General features: G+C 39.2%; 1 long non-coding RNA gene across 1 annotated transcript in view; it reads right to left on the bottom strand.

Moving 5' to 3' along the window:
- LOC138040979 (uncharacterized) overlaps nucleotides 1-10000 on the bottom strand; it is a 239894-nt gene that overhangs the window by 192291 nt on the left and 37603 nt on the right. The gene's annotated exons all lie outside the window — the stretch shown is intronic.

Raw genomic sequence — 10000 nt, 5'->3', positions numbered from 1 at the left:
CACATTCTTTAGACAACTTTACACAAGTTTTCAATGGACACGAAATACACAGATGTATCATAATGTCCAGAACGCAAATCAGTCGTTAACACTGAGACTTTTTGAAGGAAATTTATCGTATCTAGCGTATTTTAGTCAAGCGATTAAGGTGATACGAGAACTAAATCCGCTTAGCGGGAGTGACTGTCACAAGAGGGTCTCAATGGGGTGGTGGCATTTACGGTTATCGGCTAAAATTTTGGCTTTTTTACGGCTATCGGCTAATTTTTTTCAGTTACGGTTAACAAAAAAGTTAAAAATTAACTTCCTTTGTTTCAAAAAGTTAAATATTAATTAACCTGTATTTTTTGTATCTTAAAAGCAAAATAAAGGTCTTGAGATCATCTCGGCATGTGAAACAAGCTATTCTTTTGAAAAATTTTAACATTTGATAGATCGTACTTTTTAAAAAGTATTCCACTTCTAATATTATTTTACACATAGAAATGTCAATAGTCAATTTAAAAATAATCTTTCTGGAAAAGCAAAGCACACACGCGAACGCCCAACTCACAGGCCGGGGCGCGACATTCATTACAACAGAAATGGTAGACTGTTCACAGTCCTCTATTTTTCCGTAAGATCGTCGAGATCGAGCGCTTTGCGTTACGGGCTGCCATCTTGCATGAGTGTCAACTACTTATGGGACGGGGGTGGTTTGGGAGGAAGCGCTCGCCCCCCTCGCCCTATAGCTATAATCCCCGACGCCCGCTCCCTCGGTACATTTGAAAATCAAGATGGCCTCCATCAACGGTAAGACGCGCTATATTTCGACGATGTCACGAAAAAATAGGGGACTGTGAACAGTCTACAGAAATGGCCGTTTTCACGCTAGAGAGGGATTTTTCGTGTGAGACGGGTTATCTGTTTGATGATTCGCGTCAGATAGATAAATACGTCTTAATTTGAAAATGAAGTAGTTTTAATTTTGAATGAACAATCCGCCTGACTTTATCCTTCAATTTCAACGGACAGTTTAAAGACGGGATTATCCGTTCCAGATAGCCTGTGTACAGCCGCCCCCTCCCCTCAGAAAAAAAATCTAAGAAGGGGTGTCTGTCGGGAAGGGAGCGACTGTACACAGGCTAGTCTCAGACGGATAATCCGTTTCTAGCTCTAGTGTGAAATAACAAAATAACAAAATAACAAATTCCCGTGTCTAGTGTTTTTAATGATAGCGAAGGACTGTACGGAACCACTGTCAGCCGTTGCCTTGTCCGTAGGCCTCATTATTTCGCACGGCTAATGCGTTTCGGGTCACCTGGTCCGAGCAAGTTCGCCACCGAAATGCCTTGACCGAGATTGCGTGGGAAGACGCCGTACAGCGACTAGGCATGGCAATGTCTACCGTAGCGTCAGAGAAAACAGGGAAATGTTGTTTATCGGCAAAGTGTTTTACAAACAGTGAGATCTCTGCGTGGTGTTTCACTAGTGTTTCGAGGGCACGACCTTCTGAAAATCGCAAATATTAATCCCCAGCAAGAAGCCACACTTTCGCTATGAAAAAAAATTAGTTCCCCGAGAGAGCGGCGGAAATGGAACCAGGGACTTGGTCAACACCTAAAAGGCGCTTTACCTAACGTGCGTACGGCCACGCTAGCCGGGAAATAAAAAAACGCAACCATAAGTGAGTTTAGTACCTTCCTTAAAAGTAGCAAATCTAGGGAACACTTTCTTTTACGGTTAACTTTTTTTTACCCTATTTACGGCTAACGGTTAAAATTTTTCAATTTTTACGGCTATCAACTAAATTTTTGGCCGTTTTACGCCTATCGGTTAACCCCATTGAGACCCTCTCACAACCCAATACGTCAGTTAAGATTAAACACTTTACTATATGAAGACTTACTCTCTTCACAATATAATTCTTCTGCTAACTTCTAAGCTTTCCTCTTCAACTTAACCTTCATCGATCTTCAACAGTTTTGTTTTTCTCTCCATCTCTTTTCTTTCTCTCTCTACAACTGCATACTTTTTCTTCCTTCAGTTTCTTAGTAGCTCGCTATTTATTTGCTTTGTCATTGATAATAGGTTTACAGAAATAATAATGCCTAGGATGTATCTACTTAATTACTAAAAATGGTACAAATATCCATTCAAAAGATAGGTATATTACGAGGGACGTCAAGTTTGGAGACAAGATGCCCCACTCTGAAAAAGAAAGTAAATTGGTTATTCATCATGTTTCATTTTTAACACTTAGAATGTTCTAGAACCTTAAAAGCTTATTGATCGGCTATTTTATATCGAACTTTTATTAACTTTCCATATATCTTCAAAATAGGGGAGATTAGCTTCCTGTGACAAAGAGATCGATGGCGCCTGTTCAATTTACCTGTGAGTTTTTAAGCTGCACTATTGGGTTCAGAAAATCAAAAAGAGCCTGCAGTACATTAGTATAGTATACACTCAGTCTGTGCTCTCCGGTTCACTCTTTTTAGGTCGCAGTCGCTTGTTGATACCCAACATTTTCACTTGGGAGCCGAGGGTCTGTCTTTTGCAGGAACCAAACTTAAATACAGTATCTTATTTCTGTTCCTGATTGATGTGTTGCTTCTTAGTTTTTTGATGTAGCTGATCGTAAGGATTTTTACAAGTGGCTTGCCTGGTCACGTGTTATGCAAAACTTTTTATTTCCAATTTTGCGATGCTCCTCTCTCTCTTCCAAAACCAACGATCTGGCAATTTCTTTCTCGCAGACTTGCGCATCGAAAACGTCCTGCAACCGAAACCAAGTTAACTATTAAAATAGATCATAGTGGAGCTCCACGCGCGTGCGCGTGCGCGAGCGCAGCATATTGAACAACATTTCACTGGCGACACCGCGGCAAAATGAGTGCGCATGCTCCGCTTCGAACACATTTGATTCATTTGATTCGAGCTTTTCAGCTCTTGGCTTTTGAGTTTATTCGGCGGTGAAGGAAAAGTTCTATTGGACCTTTTGATGATCAAGATCTCACGCTCAACATGGACTCGACAGAAAAACTAAACAGTAGTTCCGAGTTGTTTCCAACGAGAAAGTCAAAAGAGGTAAGCTTATTTTAGGCATAAAATATTTATTTGTTTATGTCGTTTCCATGGAAGTTATCTTTGCCAAACCATGTTTGCTCGTGTTTCGGTCACACCGTTGAAGACCTAAAAGTTGTAAATTTTAAACTGATAACATTTTTCGTTTACTGTTTTTAGCCTAAGGGCAATTCCTCTAAAAACGCGGATGGTTTTGACAAAACAGAAGCTTTAAGCTCTGACATGTGATACGAGAGCCATGGATTTTTCTGTGACCTGGCTCTCCACAGCAAGAGCAATGGTTTGTATGGTAGATGGTGATGCTCTTTCTTTTCCAGCTCTGTGTTGCTTTGCAGGACACACCAGGTTGTGGTATAATTAAATTTAATTGATCTCTAGATTTCTGTTGATTTCATTGTCCCAGTCATCTGACCTGAAGAAATCTTGTGGAAAGTGTTGATATCTGGCTGGCTGTCATTTTGACTGTCATTACTTTCAAGATTTGAGCAACTGTTTTTATCTGCATTGTTAGACAAAACTTCTCATTAAGGGAGTCAGTTAAGTTGTTTAGTTTTTTTTATAAAGGGATCTTTACAAATAGGGCACAGATTTCCATGTTTTTTTCAAGTATCTTAAGTGACATCTGTGCATGAAAATGACCTAGTGACAATAATATTGTTTTACTTTGATCAGTTTCCTGTTGTTTCTTAAACATGTCATTTATTCTTATTCCAGTGCTTAAGTCTAAAACTCTTCCTGGTGTGTGTGTGCTGATCTGGTCAAACCATGCATGGCAAGCAACATTCCAGATTGTTTTCAGAGATTGTGATGAGGATTTCAGCGTTGAATATTTTATTGGTTTTGTGATGAAAAAAGCCAGGGTTGTTATTCATCTCTCATTTTTTCCTTCATGAGATCCTGCATGATGACAACAGTATTACTGCAAATTAAACATCACAGATGTGAGCATGTCAGTGATTAATACAAGATGGTTTCCAAACAGCTCTTCAAAATTGTCTAGAAAAGGGACGATAATTATTTACTTGCCACACCTTCTAAGTCAATGTTTGAACAAGCAAATATAATTTGGTTTTTTAATTCAAGTAAACTGTCTTACTTTCATTAATACAGCTGTATGTTATTCTAGTCTTTCTCTTGCTGAGCATGGGTTTGGATATTAACTTCTGAGAATGCTCCTACTTGTAATAGTCTTAATAATGAATATACGGTACTTACAACAATAAAATTAGAGAGATATTTGAGTTACTGTATATTGTGTTTTGTGGTAACACATACCATAGTAGTTGTTGTGGTTGTTGTTGTTGAAAAGGAATCAGATAGAGTCATTGTGGGTCCAGATAGAGCCATTGTGGGTCTATCATTGGGTAGTGAAACTGGATCAGTTGTGCATAATAAAATGTTAAAGTATGAAGCAGAATGCCTCCAGTCTTGCTGGATGTATGATTACATTCCTCTCTCAGTATCTTTACACACAGTGCAAAATTTAGGCTGGATTTTTGCTGGTGCAATGCATGCAAAAGTGATATGAGTATTTTCCAAACACATGCAGGTGAATGGTTTCTTATTTCATTATCATGATTCTCATGTCTCCCCACCCTCATCCCAGCAAGGCTCTACAAGGTGATCGACAAAGCTGGAGAAAAAAATTACAGTTACCAGCCAGCTGCAGGAAAAATACTGGAAAAATATTTTCAACGATGGACCACTACCAAACTCCAAGTAAAAGGGAAACATCAAGTAGCACTGGAGTCAAATTTATACTTAGTTTCAAAACTTTTCTGCGATCCTCTCTTAAAATTAAGACTTAAATTCTTTATTTTATGGGCTTGCTCTTGTAAAAGTTACTAGTGTTGTAAAAATACGAGAATGGAGGCAGCGAAGTGACTTATCCAAGTTGCCGAATGAGTGGGATGCGGGCATGAAAAGAACTTAAGCTTATTTCTCACTTTCAAATGATTCCAATGAAACAAACAGACGATTTCCTCATTCAACAGGAGCAACATAAGCCATCTTCGCAGAAGGAATTATCAGTCTGCCCTTGCAAAGATGTTTACCAGGCGTTTTCCTTCTCAGTGCACAGTTTCCCCCAAGAGGTTTACCAACGCAGAGACCATCGCGACTAATAACATTACAAACTTCGTCCTTTTGCTCTAGCGCTCGAATGCAAGGTAAAATTCTCCTGGTTTGAACTACAGTTTTTTGGTTTGAAAAGACACACGGAAGATTAGTCTTTCAGGAAGCTCTCTTCAAAATTTAAACCTTATCAAAGTAGTGTTGTCTTTATCATCGCAAAATGAAAACATACACAGAGAATTTAAATTGCCGCCATTTTGCCGTGCTGTTGTTTCTATTGCAAATTTAATTGGTACCAGTCCCTCGCACGTGGGTCAAGTCTGCGCACTCATTTTGCCGCGGTGTCTTCACCGGCAAAAAATGTCTACGCACGCGCCGCAACATAAATCACGTGGTCGATTTCCGGCAAAGTCATTGGCTTAGAGGCAAAATCCCCGCGAAACATTGTCAAGATGAAAGAAGGAATGGCAGGTTTTTTTGTCAGTGGTAGTGTTGTGGTTTTGTTGCCACTGTGAAAGATCGAAAATTATTTTGGTCGAAATTTTTAGTGATATGTGTTGTCTAGTAGAAAATGCCTCCTGGAACTGTCAGACAAACACACTGGCTCCATCCATTTATCCGAGATCGGCGTTGCAATCGCTCGATGCGAGTTTAGTTCAAAGTCTCGTGCAACTCGGTGCAACAAGAAATTATATAGCAGAGGAAGAAAAATTCTTGGGCTTTGTTTTGGTATATAAATTAACGTGTACCGAGTTGCACGGAAGCGGCAGTTTTGTAAAACGCATAGACCCTTTTTGTGCTATAAATCGACACGATTGTGTTCTACAGCTTGGCTGCCATTCGGTTTGCCCACGGGTTTAAACATTTAGACACCCTTGAATTTTCATGCATGGTTCAAGTTAAACGCAACATAGCACTACACAATAGAAAATTAAAAAGGAGAGGGATAAATTTGATTTAGCTTGCACCTCTTTGTAGGGAAGAGGTAGCTTACCGTTTCGGGCGCGCTTTCATTGATCAAAACAAATCTGAACTCGCATACACTGTTTATCGCAGAGGTTTTCGCTTGGTTTAAGTTTTCTGCCTCTCGGTGCAACGGAAAATTATAAAGCGGGGAAAGCAATATTCTTCGACCTTGTTTTAACATATAAATTTACTTACACCGAGTGGCACGGGGAAGCGGCACTTTTGTATTAGAAGCTACGGAGCCCGATTAGTGCCATGCAAAATTCATGCTTGATGTTTTTCTCGCGCTTGATTTTTTCGCGTGCTAAATTTTTTTTCGCGCGTGCGAGCTTTTTTCGCGCGCTTGATTTTTTTTCTCGACTTTTTTCTCGACTTTTTTCCCGAGTTTTTTCTCGACTTTTTTCTCGACTTTTTGCTCGACTTTCTTTACCGCTGATAACAGATATCACAGGCTCATTCCTGCACGTGGGGAAACATGTGTGACTCGAGCGGTTTGTCGTTGGATCCCGACAAGAATTCTACCGATACTGTAAGCTTAAATGAATCGTTTACATAAGTCCCAGAATTCCTAACGTTTACGTTATTTATATAGTGTTTATAAATATAGAAATTTGTTTGTTACAGGCTTAATTTTTGTAAACCTATTCAAAATTTATTCCGACCCTTACGATTTTCTTGCTCGCGCTTACTTCGGTTTCTTGTCAACTTGCCGATTTAGGTGTGTAAATATTTAACTGAAAGAGGTGTAGAAGAGCAAGTGGTTAAGAGGTTCCCATCAGAGAAGGTAAGTTGTATGATTCTTACTGATCCAGCTATTGAAACCACGCAAAAGAAACATCCTCCACGTGAGGTTTCTAAGGAAGCCGTTCTGGTCCCCCGAGCTACGATTTTTTTTACCAGCGCCATAGATCGATGGAATGGAAGGAAATAACCTACAGAATGCAGTGCCACTTATTTACATGACATTGAATAACAAAAGCATCTATTGTGATATGACTCGTTCTTCAAAGCCTTCCGACAAGGTGGACCTGAGTGGTGCTGTATTCTGTAGTTGCGCCTCAGGTACTTTTTTTTTTTTTTACAGATATTTGTTTCGTTTTTGAGGAAAAACTAAAGACGACCTAAACTTCGACATAGGCAGTTTATGCCCCCAGGAGGGTCTCAATGGGGTTAACCGATAGGCGTAAAACGGCCAAAAATTTAGTTGATAGCCGTAAAAATTGAAAAATTTTAACCGTTAGCCGTAAATAGGGTAAAAAAAAGTTAACCGTAAAAGAAAGTGTTCCCTAGATTTGCTACTTTTAAGGAAGGTACTAAACTCACTTATGGTTGCGTTTTTTTATTTCCCGGCTAGCGTGGCCGTACGCACGTTAGGTAAAGCGCCTTTTAGGTGTTGACCAAGTCCCTGGTTCCATTTCCGCCGCTCTCTCGGGGAACTAATTTTTTTTCATAGCGAAAGTGTGGCTTCTTGCTGGGGATTAATATTTGCAATTTTCAGAAGGTCGTGCCCTCGAAACACTAGTGAAACACCACGCAGAGATCTCACTGTTTGTAAAACACTTTGCCGATAAACAACATTTCTCCGTTTTTCTCTGACGCTACGGTAGACATTGCCATGCCTAGTCGCTGTACGGCGTCTTCCCACGCAATCTCGGTCAAGGCATTTCCGTGGCGAACTTGCTCGGACCAGGTGCCCCGAAACGCATTGGCCGTGCGAAATAATGAGGCCTACGGACAAGGCAACGGCTGACAGTGGTTCCGTACAGTCCTTCGCTATCATCAAAAACACTAGACACGGGAATTTTGTTATTTTGTTATTTCACACTAGAGCTAGAAACGGATTATCCGTCTGAGACTAGCCTGTGTACAGTCGCTCCCTTCCCGACAGACACCCCTTCTTAGATTTTTTTCTGAGGGAAGGGGGCGGCTGTACACAGGCTATCTGGAACGGATAATCCCGTCTTCAAACTGTCCGTCGAAATTGAAGGATAAAGTCAGGCGGATTGTTCATTCAAAATTAAAACTACTTCATTTTCAAATTAAGACGTATTTATCTATCTGACGCGAATCATCAAACAGATAACCCGTCTCACACGAAAAATCCCTCTCTAGCGTGAAAACGGCCATTTCTGTAGACTGTTCACAGTCCCCTATTTTTTCGTGACATCGTCGAAATATAGCGCGTCTTACCGTTGATGGAGGCCATCTTGATTTTCAAATGTACCGAGGGAGCGGGCGTCGGGGATTATAGTTACAGGGCGAGGGGGGCGAGCGCTTCCTCCCAAACCACCCCTGTCCCATAAGTAGTTGACACTCATGCAAGATGACAGCCCGTAACGCAAAGCGCTCGATCTCGACGATCTTACGGAAAAATAGAGGACTGTGAACAGTCTACCATTTCTGTTGTAATGAATGTCGCGCCCCGGCCTGTGAGTTGGGCGTTCGCGTGTGTGCTTTGCTTTTCCAGAAAGATTATTTTTAAATTGACTATTGACATTTCTATGTGTAAAATAATATTAGAAGTGGAATACTTTTTAAAAAGTACGATCTATCAAATGTTAAAATTTTTCAAAAGAATAGCTTGTTTCACATGCCGAGATGATCTCAAGACCTTTATTTTGCTTTTAAGATACAAAAAATACAGGTTAATTAATATTTAACTTTTTGAAACAAAGGAAGTTAATTTTTAACTTTTTTGTTAACCGTAACTGAAAAAAATTAGCCGATAGCCGTAAAAAAGCCAAAATTTTAGCCGATAACCGTAAATGCCACCACCCCATTGAGACCCTCCCCCAGCCCTTTAATTATAGTGTACTCAAAATTCCAATTGGCTATAAGAACAAAAGGAAACATGACAATGTTTCAACTAGAAAAACCTACACTAAATCATCAACTTATCATGTTAATTTAAAACTTTCTTTGTAGTTTTATGCATTATCATGTTTCCTTTGTTGTTATAGCTACGGTAATTAGCATTTTGCATACACTATATATTGATTTCATTACTTTTGTCAGAACTTTCTCAAACTGGTTGAACTTTCTTAAAGTAATAATATTATTGTAACAATTTACATGTGGCTGTGGACCAATGTAATCCCAGTTGGTAGGGTGGGAAAAATGTTTGATATTTATTTTGTATGTACTTTCTGCAATGGGTGATTTCCGAAAATATCCATAGCCTACAATGGGCAGGATCTTGGAATTTCTAAGGAAAGAGGGAGGGGGTTCTTCTAACAACAGCAACTTTTTATTTCCACCCTTACAAACACAAGAACAAAATTTACTTGTACATGTATGTGCAATAATATCAAATGAATTTTTATGCATGGTTCAAGTTAAAGATACAAAAAAAAAACAGGTTAATTAATATTTAACTTTTTGAAACAAAAGAAGTTAATTTTGTTAACCGTAACTGAGAAAAATTATCCGATAGCCGTAAAAAAGCCAAAATTTTAGCCGATGACCGTAAATGCCACCACCCAATTGAGACCATCTCACAACCCACTACTTCTTTTATTATTTAACAATTTATTATAAGACTTACTCTCTTCAAAATATAATTCTTCTGCTAACTTTTAAGCTTTCTTCTTCAACTTAACCTTCATCGATCTTCAACAGTTCTGTTTTTCTCTCCTTCTCTTTTCTTTCTCTCTCTACAACTGCATACTCTTTCGTCCTTCAGTTTCTTAGTAGCTCGCTATTTATTTGCTTTGTCATTGATAATACGTTTACAGAAATAATATTGCCTTGTATGTATCTACTTAATTACTAAAAATGGTACAAATATCCATTTAAAAGATAGGTATATTCCGAGGGACGTCAAGTTTGGAGACAAGATGCCCCACTCTGAAAAAGAAAGTAAATTGGTTATTCATCATGTTTCATTTTTAACACT

This window comes from Montipora capricornis, chromosome 3 (assembly GCF_036669925.1).
Source record: "Montipora capricornis isolate CH-2021 chromosome 3, ASM3666992v2, whole genome shotgun sequence".
NCBI classification, from domain to species: domain Eukaryota; kingdom Metazoa; phylum Cnidaria; class Anthozoa; order Scleractinia; family Acroporidae; genus Montipora; species Montipora capricornis.
This window is presented reverse-complemented; position numbering and strand designations above follow the sequence as displayed.